General features: G+C 45.3%; 1 protein-coding gene across 1 annotated transcript in view; it reads right to left on the bottom strand.

The window, feature by feature from the left end:
• eya2 (EYA transcriptional coactivator and phosphatase 2) overlaps positions 1–873 on the bottom strand; it is a 46,353-nt gene extending 45,480 nt beyond the window's left edge. Inside the window, exon 1 of the mRNA XM_052075174.1 lies at positions 682–873. The gene's annotated coding sequence lies outside the window, so the exon portion shown is untranslated. The remainder of the gene's footprint in view (positions 1–681) is intronic.
• Between the last annotated feature and the right edge of the window lie 13,559 nt (positions 874–14,432).

The raw sequence follows: 14,432 nt of genomic DNA, 5'->3' as shown, positions 1-14,432 counted from the left end.
GGGTTGGATCAAATGCTAGAGTGGGATGTATGTGGCCTAGGAGCCTGAAATTACCCACTGCTGGTACTGACTGAATTATTCGGGTGGGTGGGCAGGCACTTTATCCAAACACAGTCATTAAGCAGAAATGACAAAAATGTGGTAAAGCATGAATTAATATGAATTTATATTGCACATTTCAAGGATGACAAAAACCACCGCAGATTACAAAAAATAACAATGAAAATTCACTCATGCCTATAATGCTATAATAGTTTATTGCGAGAGGCTCTGTAATATTAATTAATAAATCTATATTTTTTAACATCGATCCATTTTCTAACCCGTTTATCCTTGTGAGGATAAACTACTTTTTTTAAAATTCATATTTTTAATGGTAGAAACCGTTAATATTAATGATGTTTCATTAAGAATTCCATAAAAGTGTGTTTTTATCCATTTTTAAATGTATGCGTAGTTATAATAATAATAGTAAGTCCATTTCATAGTTTGCATAAAACTGAGTAAAATGCACGAATCAATGTCACCCGAAAATAATTGGATGGCATTTTAAAGCAAATTAGAGGTGCGACCGCAGGTCAAAGTGGAAACACGCGCTCGTCTTTAAATCCCATAATTTAATCAACGCTTTCCGAAAAAGTTGAAGAATAAATTATTTGTTAAGATATTTTGGACGCTTACCATCATGCTGCGCGAGGAGGTCGTCAGGGAGCAAATCCGATTATCCATGTGCAAAAAAAAAAAAAAAAAAAAGAAAGAAAGAAAAAAAGGAACTTTAACAAACAACAGCGGCGGTTGCGGCGGCGTGTCCGTGGGGAGGTAAGCTGCAAAAGTGACAGCTTTTCACGCACTGTCCTTCTATCCGCAGCCTGCGTGCGTGCGTGCGGCGTGTTTGCTTTGGCCGAAGCAGGGAAGTCAAGTTAAGTAAATTCACGCACTTATCTCGCTGCTCCTCCCTCTCTCGGTGCGCGCGCACTCTCCTCATTCTGACACTTTTGCGATTTCTTCTTTCTTCTCCAATCTTAGTTTGGGATCTTTTGTTTGGTTAAGAGCTCTTCAGCATGCTTGTTTACACAAGCAAGAAGCTCTCCGTCCACACGCCAGATAGAAGGATTTGTTAGTTTGTGCTCAGTAACTGCCAGCACTGTGCGTGCGTGTGCGTGTGCGTGTGCGTGTGCCTGCAATGCGCATCAAAAGACCGATCAAAAGCTCTCTTGTGTTTCTTTTTAATTCACTGGTATTGATCAAAATCGTTCTGCTTTCGTTATATATGCTGATGAATATATGTCATGGAAATATGAAATTGCTGTTAGTTTAGGAATGTGGTATTGTTTGAGCAAAGTGCTGTACTTTTTATGATTTGCGATGATGGTGCTATTTGGCATGTCAAGGTGATATTTTTCGATAAAAGTGTGACTTTGCTACAGAAATGCCACAGTTTGATGTAAAATGCAGACATTTATTGATGTTGTCCTGCAATTGCTATTATTTGCCATGGAAACAATATATTTTGCCACACCGCAATCTGTGATCAAATGCGAGAGTTTGCTTTAAACCTGCTATCCATCCATCCATCCACCCATTATCTACCGCTTATCCGGGGCCGGGTCGCGGGGGCAACAGCTTTAGCAGGGAAGCCCAGACTTCCCTCTCCCTAGCTACTTCTTCCAGCTCTCCCCGCGGGATCCCGAGTCGTTCCCAGGCAAGCTGGGTGACCTAGTCTCTCCAGCGTGTCCAGGGTCTTCCTCGGGGTCTCCTCCCGGTGGGACATGACGGGAACACCTCACCGGGGAGGCGCTCAGGAGGCACCCGAATCAGATGCCCAAGCCACCTCATCTGGCTCCTCTCGATGTGGAGGAGAAGCGGCTCGACTCTGAGCCCCTCCCGGATGACTGAGCTTCTCACCTTATCTCTAAGGGAGAGCCCGGACACCCTGCGGAGAAAACTCATTTCAGCCACTTGTATCCGGGATCTCGTTCTTTCGGTCACGACCCATAGCTCGTGACCATAGGTGAGGGTTGGGACGTAGATCGACCGGTAAATTGAGAGCTTCGCCCTTTGGCTCAGCTCCTTCTTCACCACGACAGACCGATACAACGTCCGCATCACAGCAGACGCTGCACCGATCCGCCTGTCGATCTCTCGCTCCCTCCTGCCCTCACTCGTGAACAAGACCCCAAGATACTTAAACTCCTCCACTTGGGGCAAGATCTTCCCGCCCCCCCCCCCCCCCGACCCGGAGGGGGCACTCCACCCTTTTCCGACTGAGGACCATGGTTTCAGATTTGGAGGTGCTGATTTTCATCCCAACCGAAACGCTCCAGTGAGATTTGGAGAGCCCCATTTGAAGGAGCCAACAGCACCACATCATCTGCAAAAAGCAGGGATGTAATACTGAGGCCCCCAAAACGGACCCCCTCAACGCTTCGGCTGCGCCTAGAAATTCTGTCCATAAAGGTTATGAACAGAATCGGCGACAAAGGGCAGCCTTGGCGGAGTCCTACCCCCACTGGAAACGATTCCAACTTACTGCCGGCAATGCGAACCAAACTCTGACATCGGTGGTATAGTGACCGAACAGCCCGTATCAGGGGGTTCGGTACCCTATACCCATGAAGCACCCCCCACAGAACTCCCCGAGGGACATGGTCAAATGCCTTCTCCAAGTTCACAAAACACATGTAGACTGGTTGGGCGAATTCCCACATACCCTCAAGGACCCTGCTAAGGGTGTAGAGCTGGTCCACTGTTCCACGGCCGGGACGAAAACCACACTGCTCCTCCTCAATCTGAGGCTCGACTTCCTGACGGACCCTCCTCTCCAGCACCCCTGAATAGACCTTTCCAGAGAGGCTGAGGAGTGTGATCCCTCTGTAGTTGGAACACACCCTCCGGTCCCCCTTTTTAAAAAGAGGGACTACCACCCCGGTCTGCCAATCCAGAGGCACTCTCCCTGTTGACCACGCGATGTTGCAGAGGCGTGTCAACCAGGACAGCCTCACAACATCCAGAGCCTTGAGGAACTCCGGGCGGATCTCTTCCACCCCTGGGGCCTTTCCACCGAGGAGCTTTTTAACCACATCGGTGACTTCAACCACAGAGATAGGAGAGCCCACCTCAGAGTCCCCAGGCTCTGCTTCCTCTAAGGAAGGCGTGTTGGTGGAGTTGAGGAGGTCTTCGAAGTACTCTGCCCACCGGTTCACAACGTCCCGAGTCGAAGTCAGCAGCGCCCCATCCCCACTGTACACAGTGTTAGTGGTGCACTGCTTCCCCTTCCTGAGACGTCGGATGGTGGACCAGAATTTCCTCGAAGCCGTCCGGAAGTCGGCTTCCATGGCCTCACCGAACTCTTCCCACGCTCGGGTTTTTGCCTCGGCGACTACCGAAGCCGCGGTCTGCTTGGCCAGTCGATACCCGTCAGCTGCCTCTGGGGTCCCACAGGCCATAAAGGCTCGATAGGACTCCTTCTTCAGCTTGACGGCATCCCTTACTGCTGGTGTCCACCATCGAGTACGGGGATTGCCGCCACGACAGGCACCAACCACCTTACAGCCACAACTCAGATTGGCCGCCTCAACAATAGAGGCACGGAACATGGTCCACTCGGGCTCAATGTCCCCCGCCTCCCCCGGAACATGGGAAAAGCTCTGTAGGAGGTGGGAGTTGAAACTCCTTCTGACAGGGGATTCCGCCAGACGCTCCCAACAAACCCTCACTATACGTTTGGGTCTGCCAGGTGGTGATCAGTTGACAGCTCCGCCCCTCTCTTCACCCGAGTGTCCAGAACATGAGGCCGCAAATCCGATGATACAACTACAAAGTCGATCATCGAACTGCGGCCTAGGGTGTCCTGGTGCCAAGTGCACATATGGACACCCTTATGTTTGAACAAGGTATTCGTTATGGACAATCCGTGACAAGCACAGAAGTCCAATAACAAAACACCACTCGGGTTCTGATCGGGGGGGCCGTTCCTCCCAATCACGCCCCTCCAGGTATCACTGTCATTGCCCACGTGAGCATTGAAGTCCCCCAGCAGAACAAGGGAGTCCCCAGCAGGAGTACTCTCCAGCACACCCTCCAAGGACTCCAAAAAGGGTGGGTATGCTGAGCTGCTGTTTGGTGTATATGCACAAACAACAGTCAGGACCCGTCCACCCACCCGAAGGCGGAGGGAGGCAACCCTCTCGTCTACCGGTGTGAACCCCAATGTACAGGAACTGAGCCGGGGGGCAATGAGTATGCCCACACCTGCTCTGTGCCTCTCACCGTGAGCAACTCCAGAGTGGAAGAGAGTCCAACCCCTCTCGAGAGAACTGGTACCAGAACCCAGGCTGTGTGTGGAGGCAAGTCCGACTATATCCAGTCGGAAATTCTCTGCCTCACACACCAGCTCGGGCTCCGTCCCTGCCAGAGAGGTGACATTCCATGTCCCAAGAGCTAGCTTCTGTAGCTGAGGATCGGACCGCCAGGGTCCCCGCCTTTGGCTGCCGCCCAGCTCACATTGCACCCGACCCCTTTGGCCCCTCTCATGGGTGGTGAGCCCATGGGAAGGGGGACCCACGTTGCCTCTTCGGGCTGTGCCCGGCCGGGCCCCATGGGTGTAAGCCCGGCCACCAGGCGCCTGCCAACGAGCCCACCTCCAGGCCTGGCTCCAGAGGGGGGCCCCGGTGACCCGCGTCCGGGCAAGGGAAACCTAGATCCATTTATTTCGATCATCATTGGGGTCTTTGAGCCGTGCTTTGTCTGTCCCCTCACCTAGAACCTGTTTGCCATGGGTGACCCTGCCAGGGGCATAAAGCCCCAGACAACTTAGCTTCTAGGATCATTGGGACACACAAACCCCTCCACCACGGTAAGGTGACGACTCACGGAGGGGAACCTGCTATCATTTCGATATTATTGTATACTTGTGCTGTAATTTCTAATGGAAACACAATATTTTATTTGAATTTTGAGAAATAGTAAATCTTTGAATTTACATTTGGAAATTCCAATTAAAGTCTGACAGCCCGGTGCTCCAGTGGTTAGCACATTGACCTCCGAGTGCAGAGGTCTTGGGTTTGATCCCAGTTCTGGCCTTCGTATGTGGAGTTTGGATGTTCTCCCCGTGCCTGCGTGGGTTTTCCTCGGGTACTTCGGTTTCCTCTTACGTTCCAAAAACATGCATGGCAGGCTGATTGAACTCACTAAATTGTCCCTAGGTGTGAGTGTGAGTGTGCATGGTCGTTCGTCTCTGTGCCCTGCGATTGACTCGCAACCGGTTCAGGGTGCCCCCTGCCTACTGCCCGAAGACGGCTTGGTTTGGCTCCAGCCCCCCCCCTGCGACCCTTGTGAGGATAAAGTGGATTGGAAAATGGGACAATTAAATTCTGTAAATTTTACATTTGATACAATTTTTCTGTAATTTTCCGTGGAAATGCTGCACGTTGCTATAAAATTGATTTTGTTTTTATATTTTACTCTAAAAGTGTTGCTAGATGTCTTGGAAATTGAGCTGCAAGTTAACCACCCCAAAAAATCGGGAAATTCATTTAAAATGTTCATGAATGAATGCCAGCAGGATTACCACAAAATACATACATTTAGCTCACATTAAAAAAAAATGATGCAAGGGCGTGAGAGTTGGTAATAAGGAGCATTTCGCCCCCTTCAGGACTAGAGTGGTACAGAATTTCCTCACTGACGTTTTCATAAAGCCTCACATGTGTAGGGTTTGTGTTTACTTTAGCTTCACTGTGTTAAGTAACTGATCATCCAATACTGATGTCAAAAGTTGTAAAAATAATTTGATCCTGATTTGATTGATTGACTGCTTGGGCAATTTGCATTCAATTGAAAGGGAGAGCCTGAAGCCCATCACCTGCGCGTGTTGGGGGGAGATGTCAAACACTATTGGAGGTTACCATAACAGGTCGCACAAACACAATCCTCACCAACCAAAGATTTGACAATTGCCCTTGCCCCCTCACGAGTGAGGAGGCGCGATGCAGGTGTCGCTGCCCCTTGGCCTCGTTTGTCCGAAAGCACAAGTGCATGTGCCTGTATATTCTGTAACATGAGCACCAATGAGCTGGACTTGCCAACACGGACTTGCAAGGAAGCAGAAGGGGGGGACAACAGGATGGCTAACATCTCGGCACCTGTGGACATGGAGACACGAGGGCACCCCTGGGGGCAGGGGTGGGAGGGGGGAGCATCCGAACTACGGCACCGTCTGGCATCTAAGAGCACATCCTGAGAGGGGGTATCGCTTTCGGCTGAAAATAAGAGGAAAAGGGAGTAAAGAAGAGATAAGGAAATCCCCATGAAATATCATCCTTTTCTTTTCGTAAGATTCAGCACAAAAAATGGAGTGGACAATTGAGATATATTAGGCTCAACATTTTAATTTTGCACTTGTTGGTGAGTTCATGTTTTCACGTCCTTTCGAAATGGACATGTTCTTCCGTTGTTGTTGGATCCGCCAAGCACTTTCCAATGCGCATCACTGCCACCTACGCGACTGGAACGGAAGAAGTTCAATCACACAGGGATGTTTACAAAATGGCATCTTGCTGAAGATTTGTTGTTTCTTTGCAAAATACATCAGGGAATTAAAGCAATAAATAAAGGCTCAAATAAGACCATCGATTCATATGAAAGACAATTTATTCATCTTCTTCAATGAGAGTTGTTCCGGTATTTTTCAGACCATAAGGCGCACAATGCACGTAGTAATTCAGAGCGCCTTACGTCTGAATGGATGGCATCTTTTCAATTCATCGTCTTTACTTCAAATGACTTCTTATGATGTATTATGCTCCCCATTGTCATCCGCATGTAATTCTGAGCAAGCGTTTATGTTTTCGTTGAACTGCAACTTGAAGTACTTCCTGCTTTGGTGTCTAAAAATCATGAAAAATGCAGTCCTATAGGCAGTGGCGCAACATCATAGTGATAAACCCGGGTACAAATTATTTTTATTTTCATGGCCAGACCCTTGCCGTAACACAAGCACATGCATGCTCGTTCTTGGTTGCACACACACACAGCCACTGGAGAGATCTGCGATTGTCACAATGTATTTTTGCAAGGCCTCCAATCTTACTATTGTGATTTCATTCGTATACTAAACATTAGCAATATCGCAAAAAATGTTTTGATGCATTTTATTCTGTTTTACAACCTTGAAATATGTTTGATCAGATGCAAAAGACTCATCGCGGCACCAGAAAGACAATAGGTTACTTTCATAAGTACTATTGATTAATTTCAATTGATGACATGAAAAATCTGTACAGTAGTACTCACACATCAGAAGTTCATCATATGGGCCTTGCGCTCAGCAAAGGCATTTACAAGTCTTCTTTTTGTTGTTGTTGTTTCCGGGAAATGGTCCGGCAGGACTACAGTTCAGTTTCTATTCCATAGCTTTTCTTTACAATGGCATCAAGAGGCAGAATAAAATCGCCGAGTCCTTGTAATCGCAAAATTCATCCTTTGATGCTGCGGTGGCGGGGGAAATTGCTTTGATGGCGCGGAGAAGAGGGGCGCTAGCTTTGGCTGGCTTTGATTTTAAAAAAACAAGTATATTTTATTAATTTTAACGTGAACTTGATCTTACTAATTTTTGCCTTTTCTTTTTTGCCCGCTCCACATCACGTCATTGAGACTCATGGTAACTGACAGCTGATTGGACAAATGATCATTTTCTCCTCCCATATAAGTACTCAACGTGACTGCTTGAGTGCGAATGGTTGTTCATCTATGTGTGCCCTGCAAATGGCTGGCAGCCAGTTCAGTAGTACTTCTAGTTCTATTGCCTGAAGACGGCTGGGAGAGGCTTCAACACGCCTGCGACCTTTGTGAGGATAAGCGGATTAGAAAATGGATGGATGGATGGATGGATGGATGGATGGATGGATGGATGGATGGATGGATGGATAGATGGATGGATGGACGGTCAGCGCTAGCTGAGCCCTCCAATCTACTATGTGAAAAAATGAGAAAGACACACCGGAGATGCAACTTGGACAATGACTCACCACTGAACTTCAGTCTCAAAATGTCCCTACAAATTCAGATTTGCTGGTGTTTGCAGTTAAAAACATTTCATCTTTATCACAATAGCGCCTTTGAAGTGTCTGCTCCAGTGTTGACTCGCACACTTAACATGTTTTCCAGAAGTCGTGTACAAAATGACGCCAAATCAGGGGAAGTACTGTGACCCAGACACTCGGTGTGGGGCGCACAGGCCGACAACGGAATGTGCGCAGGAGAAATAAAAGCCGCCATTGTCTCGCTCTTCCTCCAATCGGCCATCTGTCTATCATCCTAGCAGCTGGCGCTTCGGCTGACGCACGATGTGTCATGTACGTTCTCTGAGCAACGACACATGCGATTATAATGTGTAAAGACGCGAGAGGTTTAAGGTATGTTGAGTGGCACAGCAGTGACTCGGTAAAGTGAGGGCGAGAGCATATAAACATGGGGGGAAGTGAATGTAACGTTATATGTAATGCTGGTTAGCACAGTGCTAGTTGAGAAAAACGCTTGAAAACCACAAACGCTTCTCAAAATAAGTACCGGGGTGTTGTCACCTCGGCTCAACAATGCTTTTACCCACAAAAAAAAAAAACAATGGATAAAATATGGACAGATTTTGACTTTGGTATCATTTAACCTTTCATGCACATTGTAACCTGATAAGCTGTCCACTGTAGTAACCGCTTTCCCTCAAAGGGTTTATTGTCTCTTGGGTTGTTGAAGATTGATGCATTCATATTTCATTGAAAATACAGTCAAATAAATCATGTAAGCAATGCTTACAGGGCCCACGTGACAATAATGAAAAATTATATAATAAGCACTAAATAAAAATCATGAAATGTTCTTTTATTGTGTGATTAGCAAAGATTTTCTTTTTTTATTGGCAGTATGAAGGTATGGCATGAATCAAACTATCTTGAGAAAAGACACAACACACCAAGCTAAATTGAATGATACCCGAATAAATAAATGAATGAAAGGCAATGTCTCTGCATGCTTTATGTTCGTGTACAGTGGGGGACTCCAAAGCAGACTGGCTAGTAACGAGCATCTATGTGGCGGTGTCGTCCCTTCAAGCAATAGCGAGCCGAAAAAAAAACTTTTGCAACAACACATATTCACTGACAATATAACAGGATTCACATTCATATATTCTTTATCATCTGTGAAGAAGAACCAATATTACTCCTGTACAGAGATGCCAAGAGAGGAGCGTAGTCTTCATGATTGTCTGCTCCCAGATGTCCAAGGTGTGCACACCAGAATAAGCAACACAATGTGCGCAGAACAAATCTAACGAGTATCACAAGGCATCACTTTTCTTTAAACTGTTGCTATTTTGAGTTATTTTCCATTGTGTAATTAAAAGTGCATTACACATACAATTTTAAATCAAAATGAAGAAACACTTCAGCAACCCATCAGTCGCTGGGACCAAGGTTGAAGCAGCTCTCCTTCCCTGTGAGATGCACTCCCAGCCCAAACACTTCACACACAAACACTTCTTATGTGTTTTTGAAGGTGTGAGCACCGAAAATGTCACAGAATCCTGTCAAATAATTGTAATGTGCATGCCATGCCAGTCGTTGGCAGTCTTACCATTGCTTGAAGTTTGAATATCCTTTTGTCGGTGGTTTCACATTTAAGGTTTGATCAACACTGAGTCGAGGGGCATCGGGGGTGACTGGCTGCCAGAGTGAGTTAAGTTCAATTGAGCCCTTGTAAATATTGTCAATTCCTTTTGCCCCGCTGGAGTGTTTTTGTTTTTGTTTTCAAGTGAGATTTCACTGTAAATATTTTTCAACTGTTGCTGCAAAAATAAATAAATAAATAAATTGGAAAAAAAACACTCCATTGAAGCTTTTTGACTGTGCAACACATGTTTTCTGAAATGAACACTTGCGAGTTGGGATGGCCAGTCAATGAGGACAGGGACCACGAGGTTGGCGATGTGTGGCCTTGACAGGTAATCTTCCACAACATTAAACTTGTCAGCATGATGTCGGATCTGGATCCAGAACGGCTGGAAGGAGAGAAACCAGCGGATGAGATGACTGTTGCAGTACTTCATGGAGTTCATACATGTCAGCTCGAGATGGTCCGTCTCCAAGTCGAACTCTTTCCCCAACAGGTAGTATTTGACACCCATTTGACAGAGCCCATTTGATGGTCAGTTCCTCCTTCACCAGAGTGGAGCAGCTGGTCTCACGTGACAGCAGCTTGCGGTTCAGGTACAGCACAGGTTATTCTTTTCCTGGAGCACCTTGGGCCAGGACTGCATCCAGTCTCACTGCCAAGACGTTGGTCTGTGTCAAGAACCGCTGACTGAGGTCAGGACTCCTCAGCTCCGGAGAAAAACACACGCTGGCTTTGAGGGTTTGGAATGCAGTCTCACATCCTTCACTCCAGGCCACAGGATTCATCTGGTCTTTCGTTGTCAGAGGTTCAGCGATGCTGGAAAAGTGTAGAACGAACCTCCTGCACCAGTCGGCCAAGCCCAAAAAGGACATCACCTTCTTTGTATGAGGATTCGCCTTTTGCTTTGTCCACCTGTGGACAAAAGTTACCTCGCTCAAGTCGTTAGCTAATGTATCTCACCTCCTGTCTTGCCCACTGACACTTGCTGGGATTCAGAGTCAGGCCCGCCTTCTGGATCTGGCCGACGACTTGCCTCAAATGCTGCAGGTTGGCAGCACTGCCTTTTGGCTGCTCAGCTTCACTGACTGGTGTTGTAAAACTGGACATACTGAATCAGGTCCTTGCTGTTGTTCCTGTGTGCTGCTACTGTCTACCTTGCTGCTGCAAAAAAACAGAATTTCCTCACTGCGGTATGACTAAAGGCCAGTGAGTGGCAAGGGAGGAGGGTAATGGTATCCATTGTACAAGTCTGCAGTCCAAATTATGAACAAAAGCAAGAAATACTTGTTTCATATTTTACATGCATATTGGTTCTGGAACGTAAATAGATCAGTAACGTGGACCTGCACACACATACTCTACCCCCGCAACCCCGCATTACAGACTCACTCCATGCCCCCTGTGTCTCAGGAATGTGGGAATGATTGCCTTAATTTTCGAAAGCACACGGCTTCCTTTGGTTCAATTTTCACCCAAGCCATAAAAAATAAAAAAGGGGGAAAAAAGAAGCAGTTGCAAGGGTCAGCAAGAAGCCATCTGGTTTCACCATCGCTACAGCTTTAATGACCAGCTAATAAAAGTTCAATTTGAGAGAAATTACAACAGATGTTCAGGGCTCGGAACACAGTCGGGTGAAACCTCAGCCTGCGGGAGCTGCCCCGCCGCTTTGATATACGGCCTAATATTACTAATGTTTCTCCACTTTATGGTATATTAAAGCGATACAACACAGTGCCGAGGGAGGAAGGGGCGGGGGGTCGCAAAGATATCTGTTAAATATGAGAGAGTAAAACACACTGGAGGTAGGCGTACCGGCGGAAACGCTAACATTCAAACAGCAGCAAAGATTTGTCTCATCTAAGTTATTTGTGCAATTCGTTGTCCGACCTCGCCACATTGCTGCGTTTTACCACCGTATCAAATGCTCTTGTTCTTGCAAAATGCACCTAAACAAACAGACATCAAGTTGAGTTACTCCCTGTCTGACAGCATTTAGGCAAGACCGAACGACTCTACGCCGTGACTTTGAACAACTCATTCTTGGACATTTATTTATTTATTTATTTGTGTATTTATTTATTTATCAAAAAACTTTCAAAGGTTATTGCCGGTTATCAGCGAGCAGAACAACAAAAAAATGTGCAGTATTGTTCAAAATACGTAGGATTAAAAAGCTGTCATGCGGCAAAAAGTAGGATGACAACAGTAAAGCGACAGGAACTTCTGTTCTGTGCGCTACTCAACAACGAGTTAAAGGATTACTAAAATAAAAATCAATTGGCCAATCGCTGATCCTAAATAATTCCTAAACCTTTAGTCAATGATGAGCATACTGAGAAAAGACGAGACCGACAGATCTGACATAACATTGTAGCAAGTTGGGGTGCAATGGCTTTCGATTTTTTTTAAAAAAAATTTTTATCGATCAAGTCATTGTTATTTTTTTAAGCACAGCAAAGGTTTTTCCACCACAGGTTTCATGTAAAAATGTTTTCATGAACGAAAAAATAATTAGGAAAAACAAAGCTCGCCATTTTGATAATTGTAGTTGTAATTGTCCCATGCATGTTTTACTTCAACAAACCGGTTGGTCTCATCTTGTGTTCCAAATCATAGCGTGATGTAAATCTTTGCCCCTCCACGGAAAAAAACCCAAAGCATTTCTCAGTGCCACTGCTTCAATTTCACTAATGCTTTTACCATATTGGCCCGAATATAAGAGTGCCCTGATTATAAGACGACCTCTTTTTCAAGACTCAAGTTTGAAAAAATACTTTTTGAACACCAAATTAATTTTTATACAGAAAATAATTACAGTACATCTGAAAAGCATGTTATTTTGCTTCATTCAAATCTTCTATCTGAACATTTAAATATGTAAACTAAAGTGCAATCACATTCGTAAATGAATGGATTCTGATTTTTCAAATGTAAATGACATCATAACTTCTTCTCAGCTGCCGGTTAACCTGGCAGATCTTCGACCCACTTTTCTCCAGATTGTCGCTACATTTCTCCATTTTCTGTTATATCTTATATTATTTTCTTCTCTTTTCTTTCTTACCGCTATTTTTTATTTTTCTTCTTCGTGCTACCGCTATTTCTATTTTTCGTGACGGGTTCCCTTTGGCCTGGGGAGTCAAGTTCAGCATTCGCTTCAATGATATCTGGCGCCATCTAGCATCATGAATGGGTATAATGTATAGACCCCGAATATAAGACGACCCCCACTTTTTCAGTCCTATTTCAATGCAAAAAACACCGTCTTATATTCGGGACAACACGGTATTTGAGGATGGACCTGCTACAGGTCTCAGTGTTGATAAGGTATTTATGCACGCTTTTCGCATATGCGGCCATGAAGTATATATACAGGCGTCGCTGTTGCAACGTGACATCAGTTTCACTTTCAGTGACATAAATGTTGATGTGTGTTGTCTCACACATCCTTTGTAATGTAAAAAATGCTCATTAGTGTTCTTCATCTTCATCTAATTATCCACCCATCCATTTTCTGATCCACTTATCCTCACAAGGGTCGCGGGGCTTTCTCGAGCCTATTCCTGCTGTCTTTGGACAGTCGGCGGGTGACACCCTGAACTGACTGCCAGCCATTCGCTGAGCACTTATTATTATTATTATTATTATTGTTATTATTATTATTATTATTATCTGTGCATTATTAGACGCAACATTTTGCCAGTCCTGATAAAAATTGAACATTTTTCAACAGGGATGGGGGAGAGCATCTGACACTCTTCCCCTGTAAATTTCTAACTTGGAAACAACTTTCTTGATGCACAGCCACCAGTAGATGGCATTGTTTCCCCATTTTAGATTTGTGAGTCCGCTGGAGAACAGGCAGGCTGTGTTTCGTGCGATCTGCCTTTTTTTTCTACTGTTGATTCTAAAAGAATGGAAAAAGGCAGAATCCCTGGTGAAACAAGATAATCAATTTTTTCATTTTGTAGTTTGGTGTATATATAATCAGGGACCACAACATCCCGTGGGTCTTGAAAATGTCAAAATGATCTAAAATGGATGGCAGTGAATGAGTTTAAAGCCACAGGTGAGCTGGAAAATGTACCAGCTGACTTTAGGCAAGTGGCAGGGTACACCTGCCTCTCGCAGCAGTTTTTTGGAAAACTCACTTCCGGCCATTCACACAGTTTTGGTTTTGACATTTGCAGTAAAGCAAGTGTGAGCGAGTCATCTAACGGGTTCACTGTTAAACCGTGAGAAAGCGTACGGACGGCTGCTTGACACATTTCTCACCCTATGTAAGAAGCCTAATATGTTTGCAATAAACTTTTAAAGGAATGTTTGGTGCGGAAATATCCAATTGAACATCCTCGGGGCAGGTATTAATGTTTCTGTGTGCCTTTTCTCCGCCAGTGTACAGAGTGGCTGTGTACCTGTGTGACTCAACACACATTGGGCCAGGACGGAAAACCCCCTGTCCCACTGAATGGCGAACAATTGTGAGTGTTTTCAAAGTCAGTGAATGTTGCGTTCAGATGTTTTTTGTCTGTCGGTGTAATCATCATGAACCAGATGATTTCAGAGGTAATAAAAAACCTTGCTTCGGTCGCTTCTCCCTTGTCTTCTCCCCCAAGCCATTTACTACTCATTTGTCATGGCAGTTGGCAGTTATTAAGACTCTATTTTGCCCTCTTTTCATGTTTTAATCAGGTTTGTTAAATATAAAGAATCAGTATTTTGGCCTGAAAGAAGTGATTTTTGACCACAGACCTGTGAGACCG

This window comes from Hippocampus zosterae, chromosome 9 (assembly GCF_025434085.1).
Source record: "Hippocampus zosterae strain Florida chromosome 9, ASM2543408v3, whole genome shotgun sequence".
Lineage (NCBI taxonomy): Eukaryota > Metazoa > Chordata > Actinopteri > Syngnathiformes > Syngnathidae > Hippocampus > Hippocampus zosterae.
This window is presented reverse-complemented; position numbering and strand designations above follow the sequence as displayed.